The sequence below is a fragment of the Lycium ferocissimum genome, chromosome 5 (genome assembly GCF_029784015.1).
Source record: "Lycium ferocissimum isolate CSIRO_LF1 chromosome 5, AGI_CSIRO_Lferr_CH_V1, whole genome shotgun sequence".
Lineage (NCBI taxonomy): Eukaryota > Viridiplantae > Streptophyta > Magnoliopsida > Solanales > Solanaceae > Lycium > Lycium ferocissimum.
Window position 1 is genome coordinate 50,470,483 of NC_081346.1, and position 13,391 is coordinate 50,483,873.

A 13,391-nucleotide genomic window follows, 5' to 3' on the forward strand; every position below is an offset into this window, starting at 1 on the left:
ATGATTATTATGTATATATGTTGTTTTTATGCCTTACATACTCGGTACATTATCCGTACTGACTCCCCGTTGCTCGGGGGGCGCGTTCATACCCGCGGGTACGGGGGGAGACGGCACAGTGGTCCGGCTCGCAGGACCGATAGCTAGATCTAGTGCGATGGTCGCACGCCCATTTGATCCCGAGCTACGCGTCGATTTTGGTATGCCACCCCGAGATGTATATGCACATGGATATGACGGGGCCTCGTCCGTCCGGATATGACGGGGGCCCCGTCCCATCCTTTCTACGCCTTTTATTCCGAGAGAGGTCCAGAGACGTCATTGTGTAGTAGTCGGACGATGTAGCCTTGTCGAGGCTCATTCTTTTTTGTACGGTATATGCAGCGACCTAGGTGCTGCAACGTTCTTCCGCATGTTGTGTATATATATGCAGATTATACAGAGTTCTGATTTTTCCCTCTTATGAGATCAGTTTATGCCATTTATGGGCCTTTGATGTTCAGTGTGTTTTAGATACGTGTTTAGGGGTGTTTGGTCACTAGAGGTCAGAGTCCCGTCACGATTCATCGATTTGGGTCGTGACAATCACCTACATAAAGGACTAAGTCTTATAAAGCCCATGTATATATCATGTATACACCTTTATTTTTTAAACACAAATATTAACTAACTTGTCTATTTCAACCAATCTAATTCAAAATCTTTTTCTTATCCTGATTAAGTTACACTAGACTGGGTCAAAACAACTCTAATCCCTCCAAGTATTGCCTTATTCCAATGATTCAATTAGCATTATCAGTCATTAACTTAAGTTAACTGTACTGAACTGGGTTGCAAGCAACTCTAAGTTTTTTCCAAGTTTCCCTTAAGCCTTTGACTCTATTAACTAGCTAATCCATTCTTATTTATCACCTTGATGCCAAACAAGACCTAAGCGCTAATCTAGACTCCAACATAATCAACAGGATGCCCAACATACTTCGGAATGGCATTATGTGAATGTACAGTCTCAAATGAGTCAAACAAGTCCTAAAACTTCATGCAAGTAACCACAGCAACAACTATAGCATTCAATAAGTCTAAAAAGGTGAACACAAACTCAAATAGGTATCATAACATGTAATCATACATTCAGCTACCAACAGGGGCATTCAATACCATTTTTGCAATCTAAAGACATAATGCCATGTCATGAACAACAGGAGAAGACCTTGAATCAAGCCACAGCCCTATGTTGAACTAGTGTCAAATCTACACAAGACTCTTACTACCACTTTTTCATGTTTTTGGAGATCAGGCACTGTAAGTGAATTAGGATCAATCTTATTGAAACAAAATCATTTGAAAACCATTTTGAGGAAAACAAATTCACTTCTTGGACAAAATCCCTTGTCCTAATGAGAAAAAGAATTAGGTTAGTGTATAAATGTAGCAAGTTTCACCCCATGAACTTGCAGGGCCTGTCATGATAGCCTTTTATTTGAGATAGAGTAGTACTTGAATCAAGTATAACTTGATTCTTTGCAAATCTCCTTCTCCAAGGTGTCTTTAAAAAGACTTCCCATGTCAAGTGGTTTATAACATGCCCATTCATACACAAACTCTTCATACTTCCTTAGATCAATTAAACTAAAAGTGAGATAGTTTTAGAAAACCATATTAGCTTAAGGCTATCCAAAAGAGACTATTCCAATCTCTTTTACAGCAGGTAGAACTTGAAGGACCTGGCTTATTTAATCTGCTTTGATTTTAAGGAGGCAGCCTAACCAAAATTCCCTTGGATGTTACTAATCTCTTCCTAATCAAACAAGGGGTTTAATCTCTCCCATGAACCTAAAAGTGAGACTCAGGGGAGACTCTGAGGACTTAAGGAGAAGCAGTACATGGTTGGTCATCACCCCAATCCTTTTCCTAGACCTTCACCTTAGTATAGAGAAAGCAGTACTAGGCTGGTCATCACCCCAGCCTTTTTCCTAGGCTCTTCTCTCAGAGAAAGGAAGGCAGTCCAAGTTGGTCATCACCCCCAACCTATGCTATGCCAGTCTTTCACCCTCAGAGTGTACTCAACCCTTTACCCGATCCTATAGCCAAGTGACAACCACTAAAGACCTTTAGGAGTAGGATAAGGTTAGTACTATCCTTAAAATCATGCTATCTTGTTATATAAAGACTTTTCCTAGCTGTTTTATCCTCTTCCCTAAGTCTCTAATCTCTTAGTAGTCCCTTCATATTAAGACAGTCCCAAGTTTACCTCTATTAGACAACTATATACATGAGCAGTTTCATCCTTAAAGGAAAAACCATCCCCTTAACTGGTTGAGACAAGATAAAGACACCATTTGTCCTTCCTTAATTCACCACTTCTAATGATGGATTTAAACATTTAAATAGCACTTTTCATAGGCAGCTACAAGCAGTTCATAATAACAATTGAGACAGATCAAAGACACATATCAAAGTCTTGCTAAGAAGGCCTCAAATCAGTAAGAGGATCAAGCAAAATTGGATGAATGCAATATAGGGGAAACAATATAGATAAAAACAGTTTTCAACATTCATAGCAATTCCACTCTTAACTTCTTGAACTCAGATTAATACTATCAAGTTAAATTGTCAAAGGTAGACCTAGTTCAGACAAAACATTTAAGTCTATGGTTGTCTAAATGTCTATGTGATTAAGTCATCTATGTAAGCTTTAGCTAGATGATACTATAGTCTGATAACCCTAAATTGCCAGTTGACAAACCATTTTAAGCTATTTATAATAACCATAACCAAAGTTGAAATTAAACCTTTTATTTCCAGTCTTAACCTTGACTCTAGAACCTTTTGACTAATCCATGTTTTCTTTGTGTAATCAGAACATCAAAGATCAAAACCAAACAGACACAGGCTATGCATATCACATTTAGGCCTAATCTTCAGGATTAACAAATAAATGCAAAGCTAATCAGCTAACAACAAACCCAAACTAAACAGGAGATTAACCAAACTAATACTTAAACTAAGCATAATACTTAATTACACAGGATGCTACAAACATTTAAACTAAAAATTAAAAGAAAGCAATAACAAGCTAAATGGTTACCTTTTTTTAGTGTAGCCTTGGTCAAGAATGGATTTGGAAGTTCTTTTGTGCTTCCAATCCCCTCTTCAGCCACCACACAACGAAACAAAAGCAAAAAAATTTAAACTAATGACTCAATGTTACACCTCGTAGTTTTGTACGTTGAGGTTCGTTAGGTGTTAGTTGTCCTAATCATGGAAACTGGAGTTATATTCTAGGATATTTGAGATTATACTGTAACATGCCTCTTCTGTCTCTCTATAAACTCAAGGACATAGGAAGGAGATATGGCCCCTCGGAAAGAACAACATAACACTCGGAAACTATGCAATATGACAAGCTTTACTTTGACAAATCTCTAGTCATAAGGTTCATTACATTCTTACCATATATGGAATCATGCCAAGAAAAGAAGGAACAGCCTTAACATACCTGGATAATCTCCTTCTCAATCCACAACCAAGCTTAACATAATTCTCTTGCGTCTATAATAAGTGGAGTGATATCGTCATCAACATATAAGGTCATGACTATCGTATTTCGCTAATCTTATAACCTACGAAAAAACGGGCAGCATTTCCCCTGTTTATACTACATCCCAAAAGACACCAAAGGTCATCAACATCCCAACAACAGAAACAACAACCGACAATAGCAACAACTACAATATAACCAATATAAATCTCTTCGATTACTTTAAGAATCATATCGAGCGGCAAGATCGTTTAACGAATAACAAAGCGCAATTCAAACACAATTATTCTTTCATAATTCAGTCCACACCCTTCATAACATTATGCATATATTTACCATATCATATTTAGCTCAAAATATCCTTAAAATGTATTCCAAAACAATCCATATTCCTACACCTCATCCTTTACTTTCTATTCGTAGATTTCATATATTTTCATCTCCATTTTTTTTTTCAAGTAACACATGAATAATCCCAATAACTGTAGTCACAATATATTCAGGTTATAATCCACAATTTACAGCCAGTAGAAGCCATATTTAAACATTCAAAATAAATTTTACAAAAACGGTGGCTTAACTTAACTTATTTCGATGTAGTATTGCGGTGTTTGGCCTCAAATAACTTTACTAACATCAAATTAAGCTAAAACACAACCAAAGGGGTATTACACATACCTTAAGCAGTGCATAAAATCCAAAAACCACAGCTGAATCAGTACAACTTCACCCTCAATCACTATATAATACCATAGGCTTGCTACTCTTGTAGTTTCCAACTTTCTTGATGGAAGATTTGGTTGTTTCCACTTGATTTTGGCCTTGGAACCTTAGGATTATGAAGGTTTTTGGGAGAGTTTAGGGGTGAGAGAGGGGTAAAAAAAAAATGATTGAAAAAAAAAAAAACAGATTTCCCGTCTTATATTTTCTGATTTTTATTGTTCATTCCGCGTACTGTTCATCCACGTTACTGTTCATCCGCGTTATTGTTCATCCAGTGGAATTATTTCAGGGACTCAATTTTCCATCATTTTCACGGATGATCTCATTCCCGAGGTTACATTAACCAACTTACGATATGAATGACGCAAAAATTTTCTGAGATGTAACAATGAATTTACAGCATGATCACAGTTTCAACAAACAAGAAGACCAAACATCACATAAAGGACAAGTCTAAACCAATAAACCAAGTGGCAGGTCTCAGACATTAGTCATGGATGAACAAGTTAGTGGAAAGTGGACAAAGAACATGGCCAACACCAAGTAAATGGCAAATAACCCAGGGGACACTCAGACTTCTTATAGGTGGACCCATGCCCACATAACACAACCATCAACCCCATTTTCCATTTTACACACAACCTATTTTAAACAATAAGGCTCAGAAAACCTACAAACCATTCAGACAAAAAGGACTTTCAGAAAGACAAGGTGGGAATTACATAACACTTAGACTTGACAATGTATTGACAGTAGCTTATTTGGTTCTAGGTGTATCTTCCCCTGCCTGTTAGACATAGTTAGACTGTTCCAAATCTTCTATCGTCTTAATGTGTCCCAAGGTCATGAAAAAGAGTTCTAAAAGAATAATGATGGGGTCTCAGGGTAAGGAAAGGGGAAGCAAGATAGGGTGGGGTCATCACCTCCCCATCTCCTCTTCCTGAATCTCCCTTTCAGCAAAGGGATCCTGGGTTCCACTGGTCATTACCTCTAGTTCAGACCCAGGCTCACCTTCACTCTCCCAAGACCTCTTGTCTCTCCTTTATGCACTCCCCCTTATACCCTAGTGACACCACCAAGGGCTAGGGAAGATCTAGGACAATTTGACTATGTCATACAGTTTCCACAATGAACCCATGGGACTAATGACCAGATTTTAAAGACTTTGTTACCAAATTCACTATGGACACTAGGAACAGACCCCTTATAAACACATAGCACACAGTAACAAGGTGACTAATTCATAAAGACTATGTCTAGATTATAAAAGCAAACCTTGGTTATCAAGTTAAAATGTGATGTACTGGGAACAAGCACCTCATAGACACATAGCAGACAATAACAAACTAGCTGATTTGTAAGGACCATGTCCAGATTTTAAAGACCTTTTATTATCAAATTCCCTTATGAGTACTGGAAACAGACACATCATGGACACATAGCAAATGATAACAAACTCGTTTTCCCCAACAATTTCAAACTAAAACCAAGGTCATAAAAGGGTCTTTGTTCTTGACCACACTGTAGTTCAAAGAAAAGAGTACACATTTTATTTTCCATCAGGATCAAACCACACAAAGAAACAATCAACAGTCTTTAACACCATCATTTTAGCCTTATCACCACTTTTTTTAAAAGGAACTCATCACTCAACATCAAAGGGAAACACACAGTATCCAAAAAAAGACCGCACAAGGACAAGTTAAGCAAGATTTGTAACAAATATCCCATCATCCTTCCTTCTTTTATCCTTCATCCTTACCTATTATTGTAACTAGATGGAAAGTTCTTAAAAAAAGTAAAGGCTTTCTTGCACACAGACATGACTCATGGGCTACAGACACATGCACACACTCCTTGCCAAACTATCAACCTTTAAATCCCTTTTCATGCCCTTTTTATCAGAATAGACATATTTCATTTCCTAGGTGAGAACAAACATAACAATCATCTCTCAATTAACCTGTTAGACTAGACGATTCACCGCACCTTTTATCAAACACAGACCATCTTATAACTGCTCTGAACCTAGTTTGTTATAGCAGCATTAGAAACCTTTTTAGACTCAAACACATCACAACCACACACTCCACATACTCTACTCAGAGGTAGTTTAACAAATTCCCACACTTACCACAAACAGGATAGACAAGACAAAGGCAGGGCAAGGTGAAAACTTTGGCCAAGTTAAGACCCTTCCCCTCCCCAGGATTACTTTTAAGACCTTTGTTTCAATTATACATTATTGCGACCCCAAAATGCCAAGTTTTATCAAGTAAGTGAGACTTAGGTGAGACAACAGGCATCAGGACAAAACCAGTTACCAAGTGAAACAAGTAGAATTCCACATAGAGCACACAGTACACTTTCACCTTGTTTAGAATCAAAAACACCATAAGACGGGACATATATGATCAGGCTAGGTCTAGCACATGACAAACTCCAACTCCCAAACAAATAACATGTTTAAGAAAGACAAAGTGATGACCAAACTAGACCCAATTCTTATTAGACTTTCAATCTTTCCAACAACCACATGATCAGATGAGACAACAATAACCAAGCTAAAGTTCAACATAACCAGCCTTCAACATAACAAGACTTCAACTTTTCCATGACACATGTGATCAAGCAGGACAGACTATGATCAAGCTAGATTCAAGACTTCAAACTCCCGACTAATACATAACCACATGGGACAAGCAGCAATCAGACTTGATTCAGCATAACAAGACTTCAACTTTCCCATGACACATATGATCAAGTAGGAAAAACTATGATCAAGCTAGGTTCAAGATTTCAAACTCCCAACTAACACATAACCACATAAGACACATAGGACAAACAATGACCAGATTATGCCACCTACCTCAGACAGACCTCTTGACCCCTCCCTTAATCAACCTCCAGACCAAGACAACCTCCAAATGAACCATAGCAAGACACAAAACAAATCAGTCATTCCAAAGAGCTTGTGTATTCAAACTAACCCCCTCATGACCTAACCTATCACATGGGCATATGGAACTAGTCCACTTATGACTTCAACAGACCTGTTTTGACTCTGATCAAAACACAAGACTTCAATCAGCCTAACATCAACTTAGACTACATCCCAAACCTTCACATAGGGATTTGATGGTGTTTAGGCAAACATGATAGAACAGAAAGTGCAGAAAGGACATCCAAATTCAGATAAAACTCCTCAAACTCAAAATCATAGTTTAAACCACACTTAGTATACCTTTGGTCACAACTAAACAAACAATGGGGGCAGACAGGAAAGCTAAATGGAAATCTAAGTCAAGCAAGTTTATCAACTTAATGCTATAGTCTAGCTTATATGCAAAGAAAAAAGAACAACTAGCCACAAAGCATGAACAGAGGTCCTGAATAAAGGCTGAGTCAAAATAACCTATCAACTTAAAACTAACCTATAACCCACATGAAGCTCCTTAATCAAGCATAATGCAGACAGAATCCAGAAGGGAATCACAGTAAACATATCAGGATTGAGCTTTGCCTTAAACCACAAACAATCATATTAACCAGGCCTAGTATGAACATAAAACTGAAAAGAAAGGGAGTAGGCTAGCATATTGACTCAAACATCTATCCTAAACCACACACACACCCCTTAACTAGGTATAATGTAGACAGAATCAAGATATAAAGGTGACAAGCTAATGTACTAACTTAAATCCTATCATAAATCACACAATCATACTACCTAAGCATAATACAAATAGAATCTAAGTATAAAAAATAATAAAACTATTTAAACTTTATCATAAAACCCCAACAATCTTATTAACTAAAACACAACATGAAACAGAATCTAAATATGAAAAGTAAAAACTAGAATAATAACTTAAACTTCATCACACAGCTAATCTTATTAACTAAGCATGACATAAATCTAAATATAAAGCATTAAACTGAAACACCAACTTAGACTCCATCATAAAACCACACATAATCTCACTAACTATGACATAACATAAATGTAAAGCATCAAATTAAAAGGTATTTACCTTTTGTGAGTGCAACCGGGGTCAATCGAAGTATTTTGGTGGCCTTTGTGCTCCAATACCAAACTCAAGCCACCACAACACCACACAAGCAAATGAAAAAGCAAATTTTAGAATTAATGAAAACAAACTGAAACACTTAGGTTTTAAAAACTAAAATTTTTAGACTTATGGAACTCTTAAGGCTAAAAAAAATATAATTTTCAGCCTCTTCTTAGTTTTCAACCTTCTTTTTCCGAACAAATGGGGTTTCTATTTATAGAAACCTCATAATGCTTCCGAGAACTACAACCAACGATGTGGGACTTGCAAATTTATGCAAGCCTCACCCACAAATTCAAATATACGGTCCAGATTCAAGGTGTAACAACGAAATCAACGTTTTACAAGCCTCCATACCAATAATAACGACATAAAAATATAAAAGAAAGGGGATTGTACTTTTAAGGGCCTATTTGGCCTGATTTCGTGGAGAAGGATGAAGCATTAATGGATTCGCCTTCTCTCTTCACGCCACAAGTTAATCATGATGGGATGGGACAGAAAAAGGGGCGGGGTAGGTAGTGGAACAGGAGGCGGCGCTAGGGTTTTACCCCTAGCCGCCTCTCCTTTCTTTTCTTTTCACCAATATACCCCTAGGGTCTTCTAAATGAAACAGGTGGGAGGAATATACACTCCTTCCCCCCCCCCCCCCCCACCAACCCACCTTTAATTTCTTAATGGACCGGGTCTTGGTCCTTTATTTTTTTAAAACGCTAGGCCCATTATATTTATACATATATGTATACGCACCATGTATATTGGTATATACATGGTGTGTGTATATATATATATGGATAGAGGGTCGGGGAGAAATAAACAATAAATAAATAAAGAAAAAACTAATTATTAGTCCATTAGGACTTAAATAATTTTAAAACATGACTCATAAATAAAATGGAAATCATTTTGCAGATACTGGTTTTGAATTAATTAATCAGATAAAAGAAAATTAATCAACTACGCAAGCGCACACGGAATCAAGATTTAAAGGGTAAAATGGTCAATTCTTTTAATTACTCAGAGTGCCTCGAACAAAAAAAAATGGAATAAAATCACTCATTAATCTAATCTTCCATGATTTAATTGATTAAACAAATAATTATCCAAAAAGAGTTTTCTTTCCCCTTTGATTAATTTCAATAAAAATATTCTTTGAATATTATTGATTTCCACAAAAATTAAAATTACCCTGGAGATTTCTTTATCAATTTAAAAGGGTGAAATATTATCCCAAATAATTTCATAAAAATTGAGGGTGCACAACTTATTTTATTTATTGTCCAAGGACTCCGAGCTCTTACAATAAATTGCGGGAGGTCAAAAATTAGGTGTCAACACTCCTCCTCATTTTTCCTCCTCCTTTTTTTTTTTTTTGATGAAATGGGGTCCTGTTTATAAGAACCCCAAATTGATAGAAACCCTAACAATTTCGATGTGGGACTTATGTAATTCTTCAGAGAATTGCTTTCTCGACCACAATCAAAGGTCGAGATTCAAGAGTGTACACGTATGGAGGGTTATATTTGACCCATAATGGGTCAAACCCCTTGGTTCTTCATGAGCCAATAGAGATCCCCCAAATTCAAATTGAAAGCAAACAAAACTAATTAAAGTTTTTTTTTTTTTCAGTTCTATACATTGAAAAATGCAGAAAAGCATACAAATAGGACGATAATACCTTGTTTGGCTGTGATTTCGCATAAGAGAGAACGAAGCATCAATTGCTTACCTTAAACGGTTGAGCCACGACTGAGAAAGGCTGTTGCTTTCTGCAAAATTGCCATTCTTGGCATAGATGATGCCATAGAGAGAGAAAAAGGGACGGAGGCGGCGCTAGGGTTTGTTTCCAACCCTAGCTGCGAAATGAAAAATGACCCAAAGGGGTCGTTTGGCTGAGAGACAAAGCTTTTATATTTTTGAGGATTAGTCCGGGTCAGCCTTTGTCACAATTTGGACTCGGCTACTTAAAAAAAAAAAAGTAGGCCCGTTTTTTCATATGTATATATACACACACACACACACACGGTATATGAATACGTATATTAGTGTATATACATGCATCAAGGGAAAAATGTGCAAATTAGTAAGTGGGCAAAATTAAAAGGGTTGATTACTAAAGCATTTTCATTATAGCTAAATTAAAACTAATTAATCAATTAATTTAAAAACACTACTAATTCGTAAAATAAACTGGATTTGCAAACATGGCCTTAATTGAATCAAACCATGAAATTAGTTATTTCAATTGTAGCCGTAATTAAACACATAATAAGCAATTTACAAATATAACCATAATTAATTATCTGAATCAATTATGATTAATTTAAAAAAAATTCAATGTGACTTGATTATACATAAATTAAAGTTTGAGGGGCAAAATGATTATTTATTTTAATAAATCAACTTTCTTGAATTAAACGGAGTAAAATACTTGCTAATTTGGTACTAGATAATTCAAACAATTAGTTGAATGATTGTTTTGAATTAATATCTTAATAATAAAATATGTAGATTATTTTGAATACTTTACAAAATATATCCGAAGTTATTTTGTCGAATGAAATGGCAAAATATTATCGAAATAATTTTTGTAAAAATAATTGTGATTTATAAAAAATACATATTTCTCTCTGTTTGATATTCAAGGACTCTGGGCATTAAAATAAATTATGGGAGGTCAAAAATTAGGTGTCAACAACCGGAGTGCCTCCACCTCGGCAAGAGGTCGTCGGTTTTTCGAATTCGGCAAGTCTTCCTCTGGTGTTGGGGCAGCTGTTCCGGCTGCTTCTACAACAGATAGAATGGTTGCATGGCTACGGTGGAGTTGATCAGTCAGTTGGGAAAGCGAGGCCTTCAGATTAGAGCCGTGTGCTTGCATAGGAATTGAGCTTTCACCAGGGTTTGTGGGCTAAGGCTGAGCCACCGGAGTCTCAGGGTAGCCCCTTGATTCCCTAGGAGTTCACATGGGCATTTTGGGAGCCTCATCTTCACTGCCTGGGGGGTCTACTCCCTCGACTTCAGCATCTTCGATATTCACGACACCACGGCTAGCCTCTGCTACTTCCTTCCAGGCTTCAATGAGCCGCTAGGGGGTCCTCACCCAGGAACGAATACCTTCGGGTTGAAGTATTGGAAGGTTATGTGGGACTACGGGCTCTGCACTACCAACTACTAGAGGCCCCAGATGCAACATGCATAATGTTGGACAAACTCGTCTCACGCGAAGGGATACTCCGGGCCACTAGTCTTCCCGTAGGAATACCTAGAGGATAGTAACAAAGAAGAAAGGGCTTGAGAAAGGAATGATGAAAATCATATGGTATGCGGGGTGTGGCAGCTTATCGTGACTTTACCCTCTCCACCAGTTAGAGGTCAAGCTTTTCCAGGTCCTGATAGTATGGGGGGAAGCTATTAGCAGGTCCATCACCCAATCAAATACCCCATGTACAAAACCAGGTGCCGGGAGCGGCTACAAAGCATGATAGAACGATGAGGGAATGGAAGGTCAAATAAAGAGAAAAGAAAGAAGAAAATATGCTGAAACCTGGGAGTGTTATTCCAAGTCTCCGAAAAAGGTTCGGGGAAAGCATGGTGAAGTCAGTCGATGCGGATCATCATGAAATGATCACACCAGCCACGATCAAAGTCATCCTCAGCGCTGATAATTAATCCACGAGATCCCTAAGGGTACAAGTGGATCATTCCTCCCTGAAACACCCAAGGAGTGTAGAGTTGCACCAGGTGGTCAAGAGTAAGTCCATTTTAGCGCAATTGGCAAAATATTGAATGCAGTAAATCGTCCTTTATTGTTAGGGAGCAAGTTGACCGAGGAAAATTCAGTATCCGCGACAAATATTTTTCACAATTTGAGGAACAGGAAGCGTAAAACCTATAGTAAAAGGGTAAGCGTGAATCATGGTGAATCCCTCAATGTGTTGTGTCATCGAGCCCTCTTCGCCCATTGTCAGAGCTACGACTTTAGCACCCCAATTGCAATCCATGTAGACTTGGTGGAGATTTTCGTTGGTGATGAAAGAGCTAATATCACCCACGGATTCATGGTGGTGGTCGATTCGGAAATCCTGTTGGTATGCACAATCAAGAGGAAGGATGTTAGCAGCATGGGAACCCAAGTCAACCTCTTGTGTGTAACACTCCGTAAATTTGGGTTAGGTGTGAATATGTTAAATGAGTATTAGTGTGACCTTTTAGCAATATGAAGTCCCATCGGGATGAACTTGGCTGGAAATAGTAGTTTTGAAATCAAGGCGATTAGTGAAGTGCATAAGATTTGATAGAATCGACTAAGTTACCATAGGTCTTCCTTCAAGCCTTATTTCGTGAAAATCTATTGGGAATTTGAGAAAACTTAAAACACGAATGTTGTAGCCCTTTCAAATGCCTTTGAATCAATATAATGTGAAGCTCAAACAGGGATCTGTGGTAGGAGTTATGACCATTTTATAGAACATTGTTGACAAAGTTGAAAACGTGAATTTTTTTTTTTTTGATCAAATACTACCAAGCAGATTGCTTGATAGTGCTTTATTAAAAATCAAAGTTCTATGCAAAATGATAAAAATGTAGAAAATAAAAGAACTAAAAATACATGTAGCTAAACTAAAAGAAATCTAAAAGCTTGTCTATTGTAAATCCTTTGGCCATGACTTGATACCATGTTGACACCTCAAGTTGTCACCAGGTTCTATGGATCCACAATCCATTGAATTAAAATTCAGGCTTCAAGGATGGAATAGAATTCTTTCAGAAAATTCCTCATGTTCAGTTGATTCTGTGTTTGATCCAGTCCTATACATTGTTGACCTTTTCCTTTTAATATGATTGTATAAAAAGATCTTTTGGATATGTGACAACAGAATGAGCATGTAATCACACTAATACCACTGTTGTAATCTGTCCAAAAGTCTTTTTATTCAATCTTATAGTTGTTCTGGCCAAACGTTTCCTGCCGATTTTGAAGATACCGCAGATATCCTTATTTCATGTGTTAATCTCTTGGAATCTGATGATCTTTGGCTTGCCTGATTCTGATG